Source organism: Rhincodon typus, chromosome 18 (genome assembly GCF_021869965.1).
Source record: "Rhincodon typus isolate 14 chromosome 18, sRhiTyp1.1, whole genome shotgun sequence".
Lineage (NCBI taxonomy): Eukaryota > Metazoa > Chordata > Chondrichthyes > Orectolobiformes > Rhincodontidae > Rhincodon > Rhincodon typus.
Window position 1 is genome coordinate 15,958,787 of NC_063349.1, and position 25,291 is coordinate 15,984,077.

The 25,291-nt window shown below is 40.3% G+C and overlaps 1 protein-coding gene across 2 annotated transcripts in view; it reads right to left on the bottom strand.

The window, feature by feature from the left end:
- shisal1 (shisa like 1) overlaps positions 1-25,291 on the bottom strand; it is a 163,422-nt gene that overhangs the window by 61,657 nt on the left and 76,474 nt on the right. Inside the window, exon 1 of one of the 2 annotated variants that reach the window (XM_048607667.1) lies at positions 23,515-23,553. The exons of the other annotated variant lie outside the window; for it this stretch is intronic. The gene's annotated coding sequence lies outside the window, so the exon portion shown is untranslated. Of the gene's footprint in view, positions 1-23,514; positions 23,554-25,291 lie in introns of those variants that run through there. 2 annotated transcript variants of the gene reach the window in all.

The following is a 25,291-nucleotide window of genomic DNA, read 5'->3' on the forward strand; positions in this document are numbered from 1 at the left end:
AGTGTCACAATGACGCCACCCACAAACTGGAGGAGCAGCACCTCATATTCCGCCTTGGGAGCCTACAGCCCAATGGCCTAAACGTGGATTTCACTAGTTTCAAAATCTCCCAACCCCCGGCCTCATCCTATGTCCAGCCCTTCTTCTCATCCCTGCCTCCTTGACCTGACACAACCTGTCCATCTTCTCTCCCAGTTATCTACTCCTCCCACCTCACTGACCAATCCCCACCACTCCCTACCTGCACTCACCTATCACCGTCCCACCTACCTTCCACAGCCCCAACCCTCCTCTCTCTCTTTATTTCAGTGCTCCCTTCCCTCTCCCCCATTCCTGAAGAATGGTCCCGACCCGAAACATCAACTTTCTTCCTCCTCTGATGCTGCCTGGCCTGCTGTGTTCCTCCATCTCCACACTGTGTTATCTCTGACTCCAGCATCTGCAGTTCTTGCTATCTCTATAATGGAAAAGTATTTTTGTTTTCAATTTTAGCCTTGGAGAAAGGATGCTGTAGCCACCCAATTTATTTTTTTTCATCAAGCAAAATGGCTTTGCTAACACTTCCATCCATGTGCTATACTTGATGTGATGAACTGAGGTATGTTTCATTTATTGAAGTTACAACAGGCTACAGATTTATAGCTAGTGACCCTCTGTGCATGCTGTATCCATAATTTGATGTCATTTTCATTCATGAAGGCTGCTGCCTACAAGTTACCGAAGAAAGCAAATGCACTTTAGCCTCTCTTCACAATAAGGTGTATCTTTTAAGCTACTAACAAGCTAGGAGTGCTTTGTTATTATGATGTTTCCATGTGAGGAGTTCACTCATCAACTAGGATTAATAATGGAACAGACAATGGATGTGAATCTATCCTTCATGTCAATGCACTGAGATAGATCAAGGCCACCTTCTCAATGGCAAACCAATGCAAGTATAATTTGCATCCTATGGCTTTTGCTTAGCAACAACATATCTGTTCTTGTCCTTCAATGCAAGAGAAACTTTTCAACTATTTCCATGTAGCATTTTACTTCAAAAAGACACTTGTGGTTTGAAGTATGGACTCTTGAGTTTTTCATATAGAAGAAATAAGTCAGAAATTAGATTTTCTCCCCCTCTGGCCTGTTTCTGCCATTCTTCATTCACTATATTTTTACACTTTGCGTAATCTAACTCTGCATTTCTAATCTCCTGGAAGTACTATTACTGAAAAATGTGAAGCCACCTAAACTACCATTGCATCAGAAATTTGCAATCAAGAAACTCATTCTAAGAAAACAAGGTGTAGAGCTGAATGAACACAGAAGGCCAGGCAACATCAGAGGAGCAGGAAAGCTGATGTTTCGGGTCTGGATTCTGAAGAAGGGTCCAGACCTGAAACGTCAGCTTTCCTGCTCCTCTGATGCTGCCTGGCCTGCTGTGTTCATCCAGCTCTACACCTTGTTATCTTAGACTCCAGCATCTGCAGTTCCTATTATCTCACTCATTCTAAGAACTTCCTTTATTAATCACATACATTAAAATGAAATGTTTTCATGGCAATAACCAATAGCTGTGCTGCATTTGGTGATTACTAAAGACATCTTGGCAGAGTTTGCATGATTCCAACTTTAGTAATGCGGTAAAATGGAATGGAGCAATATTGGCACACTGGATAGACCACAGAAAAAGTATGGTGTTGAGAACAACTTTCGATTTAGTTACGTTGAAACCTTGGGCCAAGATTCAACTTGGAGAAGACCATCAAAATTAGAAAGAATAGAAGAGTAGAATAAATATATAAAGTTTGCTCAGTCACTTCTTTTGACAATATCTAGCCTGGAATCAATAATCCAATAGCACAATCTGTTTCTCATTGTTTTCCTAGTCACAGTTATCACTCCATGCTCAAATTAATCATATCTATATTGCCTGTTCATCCTTCCTCTTAGCTCATTTGAGAATTTGTGACTTTCATTTATTGTCTATTTATATTGCTATTGATTTTGATTACTTCAGTTAGGTCTCCCCCGGCTTATTTTCTCATATGTCACCATTTCCAATTTCAGTTGACTACCACAGTAGGTTTTAGACCTCATTCATTGTATCAAATTAGTTACTGTTCATTGTAATCTCTCCAAAGGAAGGGCACAGAAGTTGGTTGCTTAGCATGTATATTTCTGCTGTCAGTTTTGTGGCATCCCTTGTCTCTTTGCAATGAGGATTCACTGCTACTATGACTTCCATAACTTATACCAGAGAAATGTATGCTTGTTTAAGAGTTGCAGGTTGACTTTAACTGGCACAGATTAGATTGAACACATGATTTTGTAAAATCGGCCTAAATGTACAGCATGTGAATGAGCACAACAGTCCCCTCTCCAATCTCATTTATATTAACTTGTATTTTCCCCTAATTTACCAGGAGTCCCAGTCTATCCAAATTCACTATATTTTGCCTAAAATATATTATTTGACACCCTTCCAGTGAACTTGTTGCCACTTCTTTCTCAAGTTCTGAATCTATTATCTACACTGTAAGGAGAAAAAGTGCCAATATCAAGTCCCAAGGAATCATTCTAATCACCGTATGGCAATGCAGCTCCATGGTACCTTTATTTCTTCTGATTTATTTAGCTTCTCATCTACTTCAGAAGCATCTCCCACGATATTCATTTCAACAGTTTCAATCAACCTTCTGTGTTACAATGTCAGAAGTGTTGTTAAATTTAAAATGTATAATAGCCATATGGCACGGCATATATTAACTTTTCACAGAGTCTCTCAAATATGTTTGACATGATCTCCATCTCATATAACCATATTGACTTTTTCTTTTTGTAATTTATTCGTGAGTTGCTGCATTACTCCCTTCTTCAATATGTCATTTAGTATGTTACTTAGAACCGAGTAATGTTCGCTTGTGTGTATCTGGGTCATTTTAATTCAAACTTAAAGTTGAACAGAGGTTCTTGTTCTGAAAATATTTCTTTTGGAGGAGGGACCTCCTTCAACAAAACAGTTATTTAGAATATTCACTAAACCTTGATCGCTTGATATTGTGCAACCTAGTATTCTTGATAACTTATTTGATACAACTATATTTTTATTTTCTATGTCCTGCAAACTCATTTTTTTTTTCGAATTTAGCTCTCCTAACCAGTTTGCTAACTTACCATTACATTGATATCTTAAGATATCAATCTCTTCTCCTCTGATCTGCAGATTATTATTGAAGAATATTTGGACATCCTTAATTAATTCTCTTTGTTACTTTTCGTTTTCCTGATTTATAACACATGAATGTAGGAAATATGACCATGCAGCCTTTGGACTTGGTCTCCTATCAATACCATCAGACTAACCTGTGGCCTGACTCAACTTTCCCACTGGTTTCCCATATCCTTTGATTTCCCGAGATACTCTCTTGGGACGAGAATATCACAAATGCAAAACACTTAGAGGAAAGAAATTTCTCCTCAGTCCCAAATAATCAGCACTTTATCCTGAGCGTGTGGCCCAGATTTCCAGATTTCCTAGCTAAAGGACACATCCTCTCCATGACTACCCTGTCAAGCCCCTTCAAGATCTTGTTTGTTTCAGTGGGACCACCTCTTATTCTTCTAAACTCCGGAGAATATAGGCCCAACTTAATCAGCCTCTCATCATAGGATAACCCTTTCCTCCCAGGGACCAACCTAGTGGCTATACAAGCCACCTCCAGTGTAGGAACAAAAACAAAGTTGCTGGAAAAGCTCAGCAGGTCTGGCAGCATTTGTGAAGGAAAAAACAGAGTTCACGCTTCGGGTCCACATTTAACTCTGTTTTTTCTTTCACAGATGCTGCCAGACCTACTGAGCTTTTCCAGCAACTTTGTTTTCATTCCTGATTTACAGCATCCGCAGTTCTTTCGGTTTTTATGCACCTCTAATATAGGCCTATATTTATTTAAATTTACAGACCAAACTTTACAACCCTCAACCCCATTAAAGGCTGTTTAATTGTAGCAAGATTCCTCTTTCTTTTTCCTTGTATTTCAATCCCCTTTCAAATACATGCTATTTACCTTCCTAATTATTTTCTATATTGCATGCTGACTTTCTGTATTCTTTGTACAAGTCCATCTGAATATCAATACTCACATCTTTATTGCCTTTTCAAAATGAATGCATTTATCTATTCTTCCAATCAAAATGAATAATCTCACACTTGCCCATATTCCACCTGTCACCTTGTAACCAATTCACTTAATCTGTATGTAACTTTTTCCAACTTCTGTCCTCCTCACAACTCATCTTTCCATTTATCTTTGTATCATCAGCAAACATAGATCTATTATTCATCTCTTAATCTAAGTCATTAATATAGATTGTAAATTTCTGAGGTCTCCAGTTCTCACCCATTAGGTACTCCACTTTTCACAGCCTGATCACTTGAAAATGTCAGATTTATTTACTCTTTGCCTCTTGTCCATTAATCAATCCTCCCTCTCTGCTACTACATTACCCTAGAACCTCATGAGCCCTTATTTTGTGTATGAGCCTTTTCTTGTAGAATATTATTGAATGCACTTTATATCAGTTACAGCCCCAAATAACACTTCAATCAAACACAATTTTTCTTTCATAAAATTATGTTGGCTTTTCCCTGATTATTCTATAATATTTTAAAAAATTGTTTTCGAATCAACTTCTTCAGAGATGTTATTAATTACCTCTGGAGCAAGTGGGACTTGAACACTGGCCTCTTATCCCAGAGGTATGGCAACCACTCCTCCACCACAAGATTCCCATTATGTAGATAGTTAAGGCTTCCTTAGTAGTAGATCCCAGCACTTTCCTAGTACTGATGTTAACTAGCCTGTAGTTCCCTTCATTCTCTCTCCCTCTTGTCCTAAATAGCAGTATTAGACGTGCTCACTTCCAAATCTGGGATTATTTGAGAATCTAGAGAATTTTGGCTAATCATAGCCAGTGCAGCTATCCTCTTGTGCACCCTGGGATGTAGACCATTAGGTCCTGTAGATTTTTCAGAATTTGCTCATTTAAGTTTCTCTGGTACTTTGGTTCTGGTGAAACTAATTATCATGATTTGCCTCCACTTATTAATCCATTGCTTGCCCTCTTCCTGGTATATAGCTTGTGTCTTCTCTTGTGAAGTAATGTATAATTTTGTTCAATGCCTGTGCAATTACTTTTTGTTCAACATTTTGGATTGTTTCTTTAAACGTTTTTCACACAATTTATTTTTCACTAAACTTCTTAACCAATTTATCCAATCAAACATAACCAATTCCCCCCTCATCCTCACTTAGTTGGTTTTATTTAAGTTTAAGATTCTTCTTGTTACTGGAAGATGTCGCTTTCAAACTTAACATAGAATTCCATTGATTATGATCATGAGTTCCCAGCAGATATGTTACGAATGAAAATATTAATTAATCCTGCCTCATTGCAATATATTAGATCAAAAATAATTTTATCCCTAATTTATTTCATGATATAATGTTCCCGAAAACGGTCACATAAGCATACAAACGCACCTTTCAGAGGACCTATGTGAATGTCCAATATATATGAAGATTAAAGTCACCCAAAATTTTACATTGCTTCTATTGTGAAGTTCTAATTTTTTTTTGTTTAATACTCTGTCCAATGATATAGCTACTGTTATACTATTAATTACTGCTGCAATTTTACTACTGTTAATCTCTAGCTATACTGATTACACTTTGAGACCTTCTGAGCCAAGATGCTTTTCCATAATGCCTTATGTCATCCTTTATCAGGGGGACCTCTCCTTCTTTATAATGGTGATTACACCTGAACTCATCTTCATACTCCACAACCTAGGTCTTTGCTCCCTCCTCTGAAACTGGGTTCTCGACTTCCTGACCAACAGGCCGCAATCAGTAAGGATAGGCAACAACTCCTCTTCCACGATAATCCTCAATGCCGATGACCTGCAAGGCTGCGTACTCAGCTGCCTACTGTACACCTTATACACTGACGAACGTATGGCCACATTCAGCACCAACTCCATTTACGAGTTTGCTAATGACACCACTGTTGTAGGTCAGATCTCAAACAATAATGAGATGGAGTACAGGGAAGGAGATGGATTGCTTAACGGCATGGTGTAAAGACAACAATCTCTCCATCAATGTCAGCAAAATGAAGGAGCTGGTCATTGGTTTCAGGAAGCGGAGTGGAGGGCACATCCCTCTCTGCATCAATGGTACTGAGGTGGAGATGGTCAAGAACGTCAAGTTTCTGGGAGTGACGATCACCAGCGATCTGTTTTCATCCCCTGACGTTGATGCTATGGTCAAGAAAGCACAGTAATGTCTCTCCATCCTCAGGAGGCTAAGGAAATTCAGCATGTCCATAAAGACTCTTACCAATTTTTATAGAAGCACCATAGGAAGCATTCTACCTGGATGCAACACAGCGTGGTATGGCAACTGATCTTCCCAAGACCAAAAGACACTACAGAGAGTTGTGAACACAGCCCAGTGAATCACGCAAAGCCTCCCATCCATTGACTCCATCTATACCTCCCACTGCCTCAGGAAAGAACCAACAAAATCAAAAACCTCTCCCACCCTGGTTATACTGTCTTCCACCCTCATCCATTGGGCAGAAGATTTAAAGTTTGTATACATGTATGAACTGATTCAAGTATAGCTTCTTCCCCACTGTTATCAGACTTTTGAATGGACCTCTTTAAGGTTAATGTTGATCTCTCTGTGCAGCTTCTCAGCTGCTGTAACACTATATCCTGCACTCTGTTCTGTTGCTCTGATGGACTTGTATAGTACAACTGGCCTGTAAAGCATGTAAGACAACACTCTTTTCACTGTATCGTGGTACATGTGACAATAGTAAATCAAATCAGAAACACTGACCAGCAACTTGAGAGAAACAAAAAGAATTAAAGGTTCTGAAGCAGGGTCATTTGGGGCTTCTTTCCCTGGAGTGTAGGAGATTGAGGGGTGACCTTATAGAGTTTTATGAAATCATGAAGGGCATAGACAAGATGAATAAGCCAAGGACTTTTCCCTAGTATGGGAGGTTTTAAGACTAGGGGGCATAACTTTAAGGTGAGAGGAGAAAAGTTTGAAAGGGACCCAAGGGACAACTTTTTCACACAGAGGGTATTTCGTGTGTGGAATAAACTGCAAGGGGAAGTGGTGGATGCGGGTACAGTTACAATGTTTAAAGTACATTTGGACAGGTACATGAATAGGAAAGGCTTAGATGTATATGGATCAAATACCGACAAATGGGAATAGTTTAGTTTGGGAAACTCGGTTGGCACCCTATGCTTCCCCAACTCCCTCACCCCCCTTCAGCTGAAATTGAAATCTAAGAAAAGCCCTAAATCTTAATAACCTAGCTATTTGTTTTAGGAAGACTAGGAAGACCTTGTGTAAGATTTAAAATTGGCGGTCACCTTTTATTTCTTGAAGTGCAATTTCTGAATGAGTAAAATTGACAATCGCTTGCTGTCTTTCTGTTTCTCTCTCTCTTTCTCTCTATCTCTCTATAAAAATTTCTTTAACATACTTGCTGTTAAAGATATCTCTGAGTTTCCATTCATGGCCTTGGGATATGAAAGGAACTGAGATACACTGCAGTTACAAAACCTTCTCTCTCAACAGCAAAACAAGAGCAAAGAATGCTGTTATATCACCTACCAAACAACCAATGAAATTGCCCATTGAAAAGAATTGTAACTAACTCCGACACCCGTTTTTTTCCTTCCTGGGTCTCTATGTCACAAATCCAAAATGGTCCAAGTGCACTCAAGTCTCACTGCATGAGGAATCATAGCTGTAGATACACATTCGATTGTTCCACGGTGCATAAACTCTGAGGGTGCGCCTTGAGACAAGTATTGACTGGGCTTGTGACCTTCAACATTAAGCTATGTTAACTGCTTTGACTAAAATATTAAAAGGCAACATGCAATCATAATGTAGTTACTCTTGTACAAGTTCATACAACGTGTATTGATCTCCAGTTGGTGTGGCAGTTTTAACACTCTCTGTAAACAAGTGTTTCCTAATAACTATCCTAAATTTCCACTTTTCTAGTTTGAACCTGTGCCCCTTTCCTAAATCTAATTCAATCATTAAAGTATCATTCTAGACTTATCCTTCTTATACCAATTATTGTTTCATGTTCTGAAGCACCCCTTCTTTTCCTGGGGAGTCAGCTGGAAGCCCTTTGCTTGTGGTTCATTTTGGCCTCTTTTCTTTTCTCGGCTCCTTTTTGTGACCCTATTAACTTTGGCAGGCTCTAGTTTGGCCTCTGGGACTGTTCTGTCTCCCTTGTCGTAACTGTCTGGCCTGAACCATTTGGGGTTACTACAACTTGATTGCCTACCAGAGGAGATAACAAGAACTGCAGATGCTGGAGGTCAGAGTCAATACAGTGTGGAGCTGGAGGATCACAGCAGGTCAGGTAGCATCGGAGGAGCAGGAGAGTCAATGTTTCGGGCCTAGGCCTTCATCAGGACTGTCCTGATGAAACGTAAGCTCTCCTGCTCCTCTGATGCTTCCTGACCTGCTGTGATCCTCCAGCTCCACACTGTACTGACCTTGATTGCCTGCCAGATCATTCCTGAGTGTGAAGTCAAAGTTTAATTTGGCTTGTTTCTTATATGTAGAGTTTTGTCAAATTTTGTCCTCTGTAGTCAATTTTTAGCTCCTCTTTTTTAATCTACCGCAGACTGAGAGGTCAATTTCTGTTACAGACAGATTGCACATGTGAAAAATAAATCTCTCTCCTTTTTCTTACCACCTGCCCATAAGCAGCTTTTGATTGAGTTTTACTTCAATTTTTAAAAGAGGAGAATTTTTCACACTACCTCTGTTGGTGGATTCTGACTTTTAAGGATTATTGTAAAGTTAAAGCACAAGTAAGTTTTATTTCACATACACTTAGATGCAAGGGAACATTTCACTCCACTGATTAACATGTACAGAGAGATCAAATCAGAAAGGATATCAAGATTATTCAATTAGTAAAAACCCAACTGCAAAAAGCTGAGGGATACCAGTTTAACTAGAAATAGAACAGTTAGATGGTTGTTTTTCAGTGGCATGGATGCAATAGCCAAAGGGCCTTTTTCTGTGCTGTCGATGTCTATGAATCTAACAATGTCCTTGCTTTGAAGATGGAGTCCAAAAGTCCAAAACAGTAGTTAGTAGTCTGGAAGTCTTTTGTGGAGATGGTTGATTGGTTAGCCAGCAGTTGAGGAATTGTAGGTGTTTCTTCTTCAAAAAAAACTCTTCAAAATGTATTTTGAGGAAGTTTTACTGAGATGTGCCTTCCACTCTATTGTTTTGACAAAACAGAATTTTTATTTGCTGAGAGAACAAATATGAGTGGTTGGTTGCTTTTTACAGGCTAAAGGCATTTCATTTGTAGCAGCGGGTTAGGGGTGTTATTATTATCAATAAATGTTGTAGACCTAGCACTGACCCTTGAATTACCCATCATTTCAAAATGGTTTGGTTAAAAAGGCAATTGGATTTAGCACTGACAGTCATGTGACTGAGCTTCCTGGAAGGTGACAGGTAGTTATAATTGATACATTGGCTTGCATTACCAATAGCAAACTGTCAATGGCCCATTCCAGGGGTTAGGTGGAGAAGCCACTAACAAATCATCTTTGTTAGTAACAAATCTCTTGTATAGAGGATATTTTTGGAGACAATCCTCTCTGAAGCAGGTTATTTAATAGTTAGCATTTCAGACCATCGTGAAGAATATGGGGTGTTGATTATCTGTCTGACATTGACTTTTGTGAGGTCTCCAGATTATTGCTCAATCTAGCCATGTGACTATAACAACAATCTTTTTTAGGACATTTAATATGCATCTGAAACAGTTAGTAAATATCTATGGATATGTATTAAATATCTCATTTTATTCCATTCATGACACATCCTATATGCAAAATATTACATTTACCTATATTAAACCTGATCTCCATCTTGCACCTATATTGTCTACCACAATTATCTACATTGTCCTGAAACACTAACTCTTTTTCTCTTCTCACAGGTGCTGTCAGACCTGTGTATTTGCAACATTTTTTCTATTTTTATTTATCTAATCAACCTGTTTAGGTGTATTTTTACACACCTCTGGAGGACATGGAACTTAAACCTAGTCTTCCTGGCACAGAGAGATAGGGACACTATTACTACGTCACAACAGCCCTCCCATTTTCTGTTTTAATTCATTTTGTAAGCTCCTGGGCCACCTGTTTGGATTTGATTGTTTCTCTATATGATGAAGTTAGAGTCATTTGCAAATTTGATCAATTTGCACTGATCTGTTTGCATGGTTTGTGGATGTAGATTTGAGACAATGGGCTGGGTTTTACTTATCACCCGTTGTTGGGAGAACCAACATTATCTGTTTGTGTGTTGTCAGCCTGCTTGTCAGACTTCTAGTTTTGAATGCAGCACAGTTTTCTCCAGTTAAGTATCAGGTACACTGAAGCCATGTCTTGTTTGGACCTACCACAAACTTCAAATCCCCATCCAGCTCCTGGACTATTGTCTTTGATTGAAGCTCCCAAAACAGACCCTAACGTTGTATTTGATCCTGATCACCCCATTACCAAGACTGCCTACCTCTGCCTTTACAACATTGTTGTTGAAGTCCCCTCCTCAACTCCTCTGCTGCTAAAAAACCCCATCCATGCTCTTGTCAGCTTCCAAATTTGAGTATTTCACTGGTTTCAACAGCTACCTCATCTCTTCCTTCCATAACTTTAGCTGAACCAAAGTTCTGCTGCCCATGCGTTAACTTTAACCAAATTCAAGTCATTACATATTGGTCTGTTGGCGATTTCCATTCACTAGGAACTGAACTGCACTAGCCATATAATTAGCTTGTGATTGGAGAAGCTGCAAGCAGCTAGAAAGGTCAATGCTGGCATTGAGGCCATCTCTCGGGAGTCCTTTGGGAAAAGGTGAGAGAGGGTGCAAGAGACATACGAAAGGAGAAGGAGGCTGCAAGGGGGAGAAAATAGTCTTACACTTAGTCTAAATATAGGAATACTCACTAATTAGCATCTAAGAAACTTTCAAATCACTGAGTTCCTTGAGAATTAAAGTGGAGCCCTTAGATTATGACGTATATATTTAGGAGTTATTATAATTGGAAAAAATGTGGCAATCCTACTGCAATGAAAACTGTCCATTGTTATATTTAAACCTGTGACTGTGACTCAGGTTGCAGTAAATTTGGGTTTTAACTTCCTAGCTAAAATGTTCCTGCATTGTGCATATGCAATAGAAAAGTTTTAGCTGTGATCTCACCAATTTGTGGAAGTTATGTTTAGGGTAATGACATATTGGGTGTAGAGGTGTGTGGCAGTTATTTAAAAACAATTTTTGTTAACATTATGCCTGTTATCTTGTATGAATTTAAATACTGTGCTGTCTAGGAAATGAACGTTTTCCTTGCATGTTTTGTCTTTAAGTTTCATGTAGAGTCATAGAGCTGCACTGTACAGCATGGAAACAGACCCTTCGGTCCAACTCGTCCATGCTGACCAGATACCCTAAATTAATCTAGTCCCATTTGCCAGCATTTGGTCTGTATCCCTCTAAACCCTTCCTATTCATACATCCATCCAGACGCCTTTTAAGTGTTGTAATTTTACTCGCCTTCACCATTTCCTCTGGTAGTTCATTCCATACATGCACCACCCTCCTGTGAAAAAGTTATCCTTTAAGTTCTTTTTAAATCTTTCCCCTATCACCTTAAACCTATGCCCTCTAGTTTTAGACTCCCCCACCTCAGGGAAAAGACCTTGGCTATTCACCCTATCCATGCCTCTCATGATTTTATAAACCTCCATAAGGTCACCCCTCAGCCTCCGATGCTCCAGGGAAAATAACCCCAGCCTATTCAGCCTCTACCTACAGCTTAAAACTTCCAAACTTGGCAACATCTTTGTAAATCTTTTCTGAGTCCTTTAAAGTTTCACAACATCCTTCTTGTAGCATGGAGGCCAGATGATGATAATTATTGAGCATATTGATGTATAATTCTAATCCTGTTAGTGTGAGTCCAAATGTACCACATGCCAATACAAATGCAGAAATTATTTCATTACATGACAGTATCATATCGTAAATGAGTTAGTAAAAATGAAAAAAAGCAATCCTCAAAAATCAAAAGGTAGACCCTGACAATCAGCTCTTGAGAGAAAAAAAGTAGCTCTTGAGAAAATTCCAAGATGAGCCGTTCAAAAAGAAAAATTATTTTGAACTTTGTTCTGAATCCATTTTGATGTTTGAAAACTGTCATAGCTTCTCAGTGAGAACTGTGAGGGTAATGGTGGGTGGGTAGGAAGAAGACTTATGAGAACACAGGCCAAACGAGAGGAGACTGGTGAGATCAGTGGGGAGAGATGGTGGAGCTCTGCCTCAAAGCTTGCGAATCCCAAAAATTTAGCTCATGATAATACTTGTGGTCTTGACTTTGGGAAGCCCTGCCTGAGGATGTCTCTATCTCTGCACCACGCTTTCCTCTTTTAAACTCTGTTTAACATTTACCTGTGAACTAGGCTTCTAGTTGACATTAGTAAAACACAAAATGCTGGAAATGCCCAGCAGGTCCAGCAGTATTTGAGGACAGAGACAGAGAGAAAGAGAGAGTGAGAGTATTAATGGATGGAATTATTTGCGTCTATGTTAAGGTGAGATATAGGCAGATAGTGTGGAAAATTAGCTGGGTTGATGGGGGACAGAAACCTGACCCCTTTCTGCCTAGGCCCTTGCAGGTTCCAGGTGGCATTTATTGACTACTTTTAAGGCCCTATTCCTGATTGGGCTGTAATTTTCTCAGCTCCAGTTGGGACGTGTAATAGGCAGCTCTCTCGATGGCCAGGCCTGTGATGGCTGCCTACCATTTGGAGGGGGTCACTGCATTTGCACTAATTTATATATTATTGAAGGCATGGACCAGAGGCAAGGGGGTGGGCCCTGACACCATCCCCTGCCTTTGCTTCTGATCTTAATGCCTCCTCTCTCCCATGACACTCACCCTGTGAGACCTGACCTCCAACAATACCTGTCTTTGTGCCTGGAGCTGGGCATTGCTCCATCCGGGGAGTCCGGTTTCCTCCTTAGCCCTGCCAAGTTCTGGAGCTGCCAGCCTCCCACTTATCAACAGCTCCATGCTGCAAGGATGTCTCGTCCTGGGGTCCTCAGTCAGGAGGAAAGCCTGCTGGTGTCCACATAAGTGTCCAATGGGCACAAGATCCAAAGGATCTCCCTTCTAAGAGTCTGGACAGTATCATGGCAATTTTGCAGGCAGCATCTCAGACATTGTTATCAACACAGATTCTGCCAAACATTTCTGTCTCTCCACTGGTGCTCCCAGACCTGATGAGTACTGTCAACGTTTTCTGATTTTTATTTCCAATCCATCATCTGGAGCATTTAATTTTGTACAAGCTTTTAGCCATCTTGCCTTTGTCTCAGTGCCACAGGTTGTTTAGGTTTTTGTGATGACGTGTTAAAAGTACAGTGTTAATGTAAAGTATTAATATGTTTTGTTACAAAGTACAGAAATCCCCACATTCAAACCCTTTAAAAAAGGAAATATCGTAAAGTGCACTGACAGCCCTAGCTTCCCTTTGTGTTAGATTCAAAAAGCAGGATTTTTCTTTATAATGTCAAATATAATCCTGCTTCAAAAGCAAGAAAAATTAATATGAAAGAATTTAATTTACAAAAAGGCGGATGACCTACTTCATAGTTTGATTTCCAAGCAGTCCAGTTAGAAAAAAATGAGATGGCAGAACAATTGTGACCAGCAATTTGTTTTATTAAATTTGCAACCACTGCTTAAGCCGATTATAGGCTCATTTTAAAAGGAAATTATTGAAGTCATTAATAACATTCAGAGCCTTACTAATTCTGGTATTCTGAAATGTCAGCTCTGTGAAAGATGGCTGTGCTTAAACTAGCATTGATGGGCCATGCTAAACAACAAATTCTAATCATAAAACCTCATGTTTTATTGAAGCATCTTTGAAAAATATCACTGACACATTTGGTTATCACTTCATCCCATCCTCATAGTTCTCTGGTCTCCTGAAAATTGATTCATGCTTTTTTCATACATTCACGGGATGAGGGCATTGCTGGCTAGATCAGCATTTATTGCCAATCCCTAACTGCCCAGAGAACAGTTAAGAGTCAACCACATTGCTGTGGGTCTGGAGTCACATGTAGGCCAGACCAGGTAGGGACATTCCCTAAAGGATGTTTGTGAATCAGTTGGGCTTTTCCAACAATTTGCAACAGTTTCATGGTCATCATTAGTCTCTTAATTCCAGTTTTTTCTTTTATTGAATTCAAATTCCACATCTGCCGTGGCAGGAATCAAACCTAGCTGCCCAGAATATTACCAGATCTCTGGATTAACAGTCCAGTGATAATACCACTAGGCCATTGACATCCCTGGTTACATTTCCAAGATGATACATCTGACCCTAATGCTTGCTGCAATATTAAATGCAATTATTGTCTGAGCTGGAGGAAGTGTTCTGTGATGCTCCTATTTATTAGAAGATTGGATGTAAACAAACATAACTGCAGAATTGCATGAATTTTGGAAGAGGAAAGAATGTCAATTCAGGTGGTATACAATGCAGCTTGCTAAATGTAGTTAAGAGTAAATAAAATGCACATCACAAAAACCTTGCTGTTAAGGTCTATTTGAAACTCATTTGCAAGGATTACTCACTTTAATATTGTCCTGTTCTTGTACTTCTTGTTGTTGATAATGGAAATCTGTTAACAAAAGAATGCACTTGGAGGAGAAGCACCAACCAATGACCTCTCACAGGTAACACAGAATCTGAATGTCATTAGGTGTTGAAGCAATCCTGTCAGTCACAGATAAGGCCAATCGCATCACATTTACCTCCCATGCCTTATCTTCCCCCCTCCCAACTTTACTTCCTTCTACAACCACTCCCGGAAAAACCTCCTCCTCAATATATTTACAATTATAATTTCAGGACCCTGACTGCCTACCCTTTGACACCCCCATTCAGCAACTGCTGATTTGCTCACCTTCAACCTGATCACCATTTAAACCATTTTACTGCCTCTCACCCTTATCCTCACTCCGCTCACTTAAGTCCAAAGGATGGAGGCTTGAATGGATATGATGGGAGTGAGTTGCACATGAGTTTCTGAAGAGTGCAGCATTGAAGGTGTGAATTTGGTATAAGTGGGAATTCTATGGTAAATAATTTCAAACTGAAATTCAGTTTAACAATTTGAATGATGCTTGTATCTTTTACAAACCCTAAAAGAAATTGCAAGTTGGTTAAACTATCTTTTCGACAGAAAATATTTGTCAGTGACAGGTAATTCAGCTGCAAGCACTAATTAGTGTGAGCAAAAAGTTGAATTTAGTTATAACTTGGGTGTGACTCAGAAATATCTCTAAGAAAACAATATTAATTGAGTACAAATTAGTTGCAGTACAGCATTAACACATTTCAATCAGAAATTCAATGCAAAGGGTGAATTAAGTGCTGCTTTTAATTTTTACCCCCAAAACATGTAATTTGTGGAAGCTTGAGGCAACATTTTTGTGTACAGTTTAGAACAAGTTATTGCGTAGAAAAGAATTAGACAAAACTTTATAAACAGATATAAATAGTATAACTAACTGAGAGAAAAATCCAGCACAGCAGGTTATGTGCTTGATCTGCTCAATGGGGGCTTTGAAGACAGCAAAGCTGTTTTTCATAGAATCCCTAGTGTGGAAGTAGTCCATTCAACCCATTGAGTCCACACTGACCCTCTGAACAGCAGCCCGCCCAGACTCACCGTATCCCTGTAACCCTGCATTTCCAATGGCTAATCCACCTAGCCTGTGCATCTTTGGACTGTGGGAGGAAACTGCAGTACCCGAAAGAAACTCATGCAGATATGGGGCAAACGTGCAAACTCTACAAACAGTCGTCCGAGGCTGGCAATCGAACCCAGGTCCCTGGCACTGTGAGACAGCAGTGTTAGCCACTGAGCCACTGTGCCTCCCCACTACCTCCAGTAGACACATCTGAAGTGGGTGTCCTTGTGTTTGGGAAACTCTGACAAGAAAACAGAGTAGGAGCGATATTTGCTATTTTGTTCCATGCTTCAGTAACACCTTGCAGAGAGGTACAGATAGGGTTAGATTGGCTATGGAAAAGGACAGGGAGCAATCTAATGCAAGAATAATTAAGTAGAGGAAAGCCAACTTCAATGGGATAAGAATGGATCTGACCAAGATAAATTGGCAGACAACATTGGCAAGCAAAATTATAACTGAACAATGGGTTGTCTTTAAAGAGGAGGTAGTTCAGGCATAGTCAAAGTTATATTCTCACAAAAGGAAATATTCGGGTAAACAAATCCAGGACTCACTGGGTGACAAGAGGGAGATGAAGATGATGAAGAAAAATTGTGCCAAAAGCAGAAGTCAGGTGGAAATTACAACCAAGTATAGAGAAGGTTTGGAGATGAATTGGAAAATAAAATAAGAGAAGCAAAAGAGAGTACGAAAAGAGACTGGCAGCAAATATAAAGAGAACCTCAAAGTTTTATTTAGATGTATAAATAGTAGAAGGGTGGTAATGGGATGAGTGGAGCCAATTATGGACTAAAAGGGTGATTTAAGCATGAAGGCATAGGGAACAGCTGTGGTATTAAAATTAATATTTTGCATCTGTCTTTATGAAGCAAGAAGATGCTGGACAGGTCATTGAGAAGAAGGATGTTGTTCAGACAAATGAAGGACATAAAATTGATGAGGTAATTGAAAGGCTGTGTACTTAAAATTGACTAGATCCAGATGAGCTGCATCAAAGGATACAGTGAGAAATGAGAGTGGAAGGGCACTGGTCACAAGTTTCCAGTCTTGCTTAGGCTGGAGTTGATATCAGAAGACTGGGGAATGACAAATGTTACATTCTTGTTCAAAAAGGTGGGTAAAGAGAGTCCCAGTTTTGATGGAAAGAAGATAGAGAGACAATATAAACTGATTGGTACAACTCTGAACAGGGTACAGCAGGAGAGGGAGCAAAGCATATATGTAAATTAAGCATTTTGTAGGTGGCTGGGTAGGTTGAGAGAGCCGTTAATAAAGCATGTCGTATTCTACTCACAGAGTATAAGACAAGGAAGTATGTTAAAATTGCATAAAATACTGGTTTGGCCTCGCTGCAGCATTGTGTCCAGTTCTAGGAGGCACTCCCAGAAGGACGTGAAGGCAGAAACAATGCAGAAAAGAATCACAAGAATGTTTTCGGGGCTAAGGAACTTCAGTTATGTATAGATTGGAGAATTGGGACTTTTTTCCTTGGAGCAGAGAAGGTTGAGAAGAGATTTGATCAAGGTATTCAAAATTATGAATGACTGAACAGAGTAGATGGGGGTAAACTATTCCCACTAACAGAAGGATAATGAACAGAAGAGACAGATTTATGATATTTTGCAAAAGAAGCAATGGTGACACGAGGAAAACCATTTTCATGCAATGAGTTCTTAGAATCTGAATACACTGCTTTGAGCATGTGGAGTTTGGTTTAGTCAAACCATTCAAGAAGGACTTGGATTATCTGAAAAGGAAGATTGTACAGGGCTGTAGGGAGAAGGTGAATTGTTTCTTCATAGAAACAGCACACTCATGATGGGCCAATTGGCCCCCATCTGTGCTGCACCCATTCTATGTTTCTATGATTCTATGCCAGTGTTCCTTCTCCAATCCAAGGTCAAAAATCTGGAATCTCTTTTCTAATGGCATTACACCAAGTGGACAGCAGTGGTTCAAGAAAGTGACTCACCACCATCTTCACAAGATCAAACAGGAATGAGAGCAAGTGCTGGTCCTGCCAGCGACACTCTCATCCCTTGAACGAATAATGTTTAAACATGGTAGAGGTGCACCTTCGTGCCAAAGGATGAATGAGGAGAGAATTGTGAGAGGTAAACAGGCAATAATAACTTCATTTATGAAATTCAGGAATGGAATTGGATTTAAGTCTGCAGTAGGAGTTATGTAGAGGCTCCCAGTGGTAACTGCGAAATGATAGATTACATAAATACTAAGATTAGACAAGCATGTAGTAAAGACAAAGTGGTTTGTTTGAGAATTTAGCTTTAAAGTAGTTTGGGATAATTGGAATAGTAATGCTTTTGTTCAAGTATCATTATATCCTAGAAAGAAAAGGGAGGCTGACCATATTAGATTAGTAATGAGTAGCAAATCAGATTTAGTTAACAACTAACTGTTCATGAATATTTACCTAATAGCACTCATAATATGATCAAATTTGATGGAATATTCAAAGGAGATAAAGGCAGGACAGCTACTGAAATACTTGACTTATGGAAGGCTGACTGTAGTGTGATGAGGCAGGGTCTGTCCACAGTAAACTAGACACATATTATTGGGTAAAACAACATCTGTGAGAGATGTTCAAAACAAATCCTATGTGATAAAAGACCAAGGTTTCCTCGCCTCAAAGAATGCCATGGAAATAGAAGTGGGAGACAACACAAAAAACAACAAAAATGAAAAGGGTAACACTGCTTGCAAAAGAAAGGCAGAAAAAGCAGTAAAAGGTGATAAAGTGGATAGTGACAACTACAAAATGGGACTGTAGAAAGAAATTGCAAGTAATATCAAAAAAGACAAAATGCTTTTACGATTATATCAGGAGATAAGAATGTAATGAAGGAGAAATGTGGGCCCCTTGAAAACTGAAATGGTGCCATTGTCGATTGAAAGTAAGGAAATAATGAAATTGCTAAGTTTGCCTCAGTATTTATTACGGGTAAGAGGTCAGTATGCCAAAAATCACAAGGAAATGACAACTGTATTGTGGAAAACAACTTGACAAAATTGATATGAGCATGATAACATTAATGAAGAAATAAATCATACAAAAGAGTAACAAATCTTCAGGGCAAGAAGGTTTCCAGCTCAGGGTTTTAAATGAAGTACAGAAGATTGTTGTAGATTGCTTAATGATGATCACCCAGAGTTCTCTCATTTTATAGACTATTCCTTTTATTAGAAAATTGCATTTGCCACTCGTATTTAAAGTTAACAGGGACAAATTGCAGAATTATAGACCAGCTAGACAAACATTTATTGTTGAGAAATTGATAGAGTTTATAATTAAAGATGGGGTAACTAAACATTTCAGAAATATTCAGCAGATGAGAGACAGCCAGCGTGGATTTTAAAAGGTTGGCCATGCTTGATGAATCTGATTAAATTCTTTGAAAAGTAGTGGGCAGGAGATCTATGAATGTTATTTATTTGGACTTAAAGAATGTTTTGATAAAGTTGCCCATAATAGATTATAGTTGAAGTTGAAGGACTTAAAGGGAAATTATCAAACAGGGTTAGAAAACTGGCTGAGCAGAAAGATAAAGAGGATAGGGATGATATTTGGAAGGATGTAATGGCCTTGAAAGAAAGGGAGCTTGGATTTATTAGAATGATTCATGGACTCCAAGGCTTAAACCAAGAGGTGGGATTAAACAAACTGTATTTGTATTCCCTGCAGTTTAGAAGGTTGCAAGGTGATTTATTGGAAGTTTTCATTATGTTAAAAGAGAACAGATAGGGTGGATAGAGAGAAACGATTTCTGTTCACTGGGGAATCTAAATAGTAAAACTAGAACCAAACCTTTCAAAGGATTAAATTAGGAGATACTTTTTACAAAGGATGGTCTAAGTTTCAAACTCTCTTTCACAAATAGTAATGAACAATTTAAAACTAAGATTGATGATTTTTCTTAGGTTTTTTAAGGGCACGAAGGGGCCTAAGGCACAGATCAGTCATAGTCTCACTGAATCATGGAGCAGGATCAAGGGATTAAAAGTCCTCATGTGATTCCTATATTGGTAACTGTTCGCCATGAAATGTGACCGGAGCACAAAACACTATCAGATCCTGCTCTTATCTGGCAAAACTGTTCACCATAACAGGATTGCTCTGGAATGAGGAGATATCCAGCACTTCTTTCTCTCCACTGAAACCATCTTCCCAAATTCCTGGTGTCCTGTCTCCTTCATGCTGGCCCCCAATAAAGAGTGCAAGGAGCTCATGGACGTTTTGTCACTAAAATTGAGACTATACATTCAGCTGTCTCTGCCACTCCTTCCCTTCCCATAGCCCACAGAGTCAAAATTCCTGTGAGCTTCACCCACCTGCTCCAGCCCTGAACCTTCACCTGTCCCTAGCTTTTTTCTTGTCTCCTCCATGTCTTCTCTAAGTTTGTCCTGTCTATGAGATCCCTAAACCCTACTCCAATGAAACTGCTTGCCACTCAACTTTCCTTCCTGCCTATTACACTGGAAGATATTGTTCACAGTTTTCTTTCCTTAGGTACCTTTGTCACCTTTTTTTCAAAAACAAAAACCATCATGTCTGACGGTTTCCTCTCCAAAGTTCTTGAACAGATTGTTGCCTGCCGACCTTTACAGGAAGCCCACGTTTTCACTCCTCCAACTGGATTTATAGTATTATAGTACAATGCCTAAGTGTTAAACTGCTCTGATCAAAGCCACAAATTATAGCGTTACTGTAAATAAGTTCAACCCTCCCTCCCTCATCCTTCTTGGCCTTTTGACAGCCTTTGTTACAATTGACCACACCATCCTCCTCCAATATAACCAAGTTAGATGTAAGCATTGTCACTGGTTCCACACTTAGTGATCTAACCGTAGCAAGAAAATCACTCTCCATGGCTCTGTTCTCAATTCCATACCATTACCCCCAATATTTCCTAAGGGGCTATCTTTGGCCTCCTCCTACTTCTCAACATTCATGCTTTTTCCCCTCATCTTTTATATTCTCCCAATATATGGAAATTTTGTGCAGATTTGGTTAGTTCTGCAGTAGCCATGGTTGGTTTTACTGCATTTGGTATTTATTTGCAGACAATATCCACGCTGCAAGATTGAGAACTGTCAGGTCACAGCAGGCAATCAGAGGAGCAATTTATAGTTGATTATCAGAGACGTCTGGTGACTGGAGATATTGCATATTTAAACTGACCGATTGCTGATTACACCCTTGTGTCATTAATGAGTTTTCGGAAAGTAAGGGTGCTCAGTTAGGAATCTAAATGAAGATGCAGTTACCTTTAACCTATTTACATGTGACTGCAATTCCACACAATCAAACAGGTTGTTGATTTGGTTCAGGTTGCACATTGTATACAGTCCTCAGAAGGACTTATTTTTGTGATTTTCTTCCTTGCTTGTCTGTGGGAAGGATACCAGTACTGAAGCAGTGGGATACTTCTTGTTTTATGGATGTCTTGAATTGAATCCTGCTATTACATTATCTCAAATATTACGAAAATATTAAAACTAGCTAAAATTGCCACCCCTGAATGCTATCCATTCATTCCTGCTGGGCATTGCAGATGTTCTGATATAGATTGATAAGGCATTTGACTAGGCAGTGATATCTGGCAGAAACAATTAATGCCCTTGTTTATATTGGCCAGGTGAGGAGCTACTTGACCTTTGCTAGGGAGCATTCTAGGAACTGTATCTCAACTGGTGGCAGAACGTTTCGGAGAAAGGGGCTAAATCCCAGAGAGAATTGGAAAACACTAAGTTGAATCAAAAGCTGTGTACAAATTGTACTTGACCAAAGGGGCCATAGATTTTACAGGATTCAACTGTCAAGTTTCAGACTGCCTGGCCATCGCTGAGTTTTGAGGACAACAATACAATGTTGTTTCCTGTCAAGTGATAACATGCAGGTACTAAAAATACCAGACAAGGTGAGATGGGGTCATGTGAATGGATGTACGAAGTGAGAATGAACTGTTTCTGCAGCTGTGTTGTGGTGGCTGTATTAATCATCATCAGCTTCTGCCTGGATTACAGTCTGTAGCAAACTCTCAGCCATGCTGCACTCTAATTGGAGGACCGTGCTCTATTTTTCTGTCACTTCTACCATGGGAAACAAGAAGTAAAGCATGCCAGAAACTGGAAATGTGAAAACGGGAATGGAGCAAGGAAATGTTTGGCAGGTCAGATGGCCTGTGAGGAGAAATGGAAGTGAGTCAGACGACATCTGGGATCCCGACTCTACCTTCAGATGTCCATTTAGATATACACCTGAAATGCTGACTGGCAGAACTAGCATTATCACAGTGATGCTGTTGAACATTACATTTTCTAGTAGCATTTTAATAAAAACCGACACTAAATGAGGGTGACTAAATTCCACTCCCCAACTTATTAGACGGATGAAAACTTTCCTGAAAGTGACTGGTATTGCCAGATGGCAATTTTCTTTAAACGACCATTCACAGATGAGAAATTATGACACGTTGTGTGTGGGCAGTGAGGCCATCCTTTCATAATACGTCACATTGAATAATATATCTCTGAAGCAATGTTGGCTAGCACCCGAAAATGATGCAAGACTCACAATGTGGGATTAACTTTGATCAGAAGCAAACCAGAAACCTCGAAGCGCCTTATAATTTAAATGACAGGAACACACTGCCCAGCAAGCAATGCCTTGTCGGGGGGAGGAAGGGGGAGCTACATGCATCAGGAGAGTTGACGCACCATTTGAGAGCAGACTACACCTTTTCAAGGGATGGTGCATTGCACCTTCAATAAGTGCTGGGCATGGCTGAGGCAGATATGAACATAGTGTAACTGGATTGGAGTCCAAGATTCTCTGGCACAACACCGAAGCCCACTGAGATACAAGACGATGGGTGGCGTTGGTGGGGGAGGAGGAACATCATATAGGTATCATGGGCATTGCTAGCTACGTAGCATCCAGGAAAAAAAACTGAACACCCTCATCCGAGTAGCCAAAAATTCCATCCTCAAATGCCAGAATCTTACAAGAAAACCTAAGCCACACCACTTACCTACTCTCAATCTCTATCAATCAGGCCAGAAATCATACAACACCAGGTTATAGTCCAACAGGTTTATTTGAAAACACAAGCTTTCAGAGCCTCAGTCCTTCTTCAGGTGTTTTCCAAATAGACCTGTTGGTCTGTAACCTGGTATCATGTGATTTCTGACCTTGTCTGCCCCAGTCCAACACCGGCACCTCCACATCATGTCTATCAATCAGGACTTTAACATTGCTGCACAATTCCAGCTATTCAATCACCAGAGCATCATCACCCATACAGATTAACCCCTCCCTCCCACAACCCTCACTGAAACAGTTCCCTTCTCCTTGCAAGACAAAGATGCAGCAGGAGCTCACTGACTGGGGACTGTCATGATTGCAGAGGCCTAAATGGTCAAACTGGTCATCACTGAATCAGCCATGACTGAGGCCAATATTGGAGATGAAACAACTGAAGAAGACAGTACATTCATACCTAAGCCACCTCCACACATTACAATTTCTCTTCATCCTATAATCCCTTCCAATTTCAAAGCTGCAGAAAGTATAAGCATGTACCTCTTACTTACCCCATCTCCTCAGCGAAACTTTACCCTTGTGATTTTCTCCTTTCAGAGATGCGAGAGCTGTGGTGCAGGAACACAAAAAGTACTGATGGCGATGAAACATTGTCACACACACTTAAACTCAAATCCAATCTCTCATGTACTCAATCTGTGCATATTTTAAAGAGTGGCTTTGAGTCAGCTCTACATGTAACCTTGTATGTGGTTTTCACAGAGTTGGGAGCCCACAGGTTCCAGCAGGGAAAAGGCAGTGATTCTATGAGAGCACTTACATAGTGAAAAATGATAGCGATTCTAGTTGATGCTTTTGATTCCATTACAGTACAGGCAGAAGTCATGCAATCTTTAAGTGCTGCAAAGGAAGCTCAAACAGAAATTACATGTGTTCAGACTACTGCTAGCATGGCTGATTATACAGATGTGGACAGGGCATAACAGCATTCCAGTATTTTGTGCTCTGGCTCTTTATCAGGATTAGTGAGGCACTGCCATAAGGGAATATCAGTAGTTTCTGTCTTCTCTGTGGAAATTGACATTCTTCCTCAACCATTCCCACTCCACCAATGAGCTTATTATTGTAGACAACAAGGTGCAGAGCTGGATGAACACAGCAGGCCAAGCAGCATCATAGGAGCAGAAAGGCTGACGTTTTGGGCCTAGACCCTTCTCTGAGGGCTGGTGACCCTCAGGTTAAATTGCCACCCAAGAGAGCAGCTCTGGTCTAGGCCCGAAACATCAGCCTTTCTGCTCCTATGATGCTGCTTGGCCTGCTGTGTTCATCCAGCTCTGCACCTTGTTGTCTCGGATTCTCCAGCATCTGCAGTTCCTACTATCTCTGAGCTTATTATTGTACCTTCATCATCAGGCTGCCCAAACTACTGCTGTCGGTGCCAACCTGCTGTGGTCCAACACCAGGCCTTCTTTACCCAGAGCTGTTTGAGGTTACCCTGCAAGACCAGCTTCAGACTCTCCCATTGAAACTCAGCAGCCCTCACCAGGCATGCTGCACCCATTGGGATTGCACTGCCTCAGAGCACCCAGGACAGGATCTCAGGGAATCCATCCAAGACAATGAGTTGATTTTTGTATGTGAGATGGAATGGTTTGTTGGATGACATTGGCTTTGGAATCTTTGTTTCATGGTGGTTCTTAATTCAGTGCTGTGGTCAATAGGTTGTGATGGTCAATAATGGAGAGAAGGTAAGATATAGCTGTGGTGGTGAATGGAGAATTTGGGGCTGTGTGTGCCAGCCTCTCAATTGGATGTGAAAGGGGATGTGTTGGTTGACTCTTTCTTTCCTTCTCAGCTGCCCACCATACACTTGGTGGGAAGGCTGAGGTACATGATGGTGAGATGCTGCTAGCTGCATCACAATGTGTGCTTTGGAGAGCGCTGCAGGTCTCCTTCAGAGCAACTCAGGCTACTGAATAACAGAAGCCTTGTGGAAGCACCAACAGCCTCCTTCCACCCCCCCTCCCACACTATCCCTCCACCATCCCACTCTATCCCTCCACCTCCCACACCATCCCTCCACCCCAAAGCCTCCCTCCACCCCCCACACTTACCCTCCACATGCTACACCATCCGTCATCCCTGTAACCTCCCTCCACACTCCCCACACCATCTGTCCACTGCCCCTACAACATCCCTCCAGCCGTCACATTATTCCTCCAACCCCCACAGCATTTCTCCATGCCACAGCATTCCTCCAAACCCCACAGCATTCTTCCACCCGCAACACCATCCCTCCAGCCCCCCACACCACAGCCTCCCTCTACC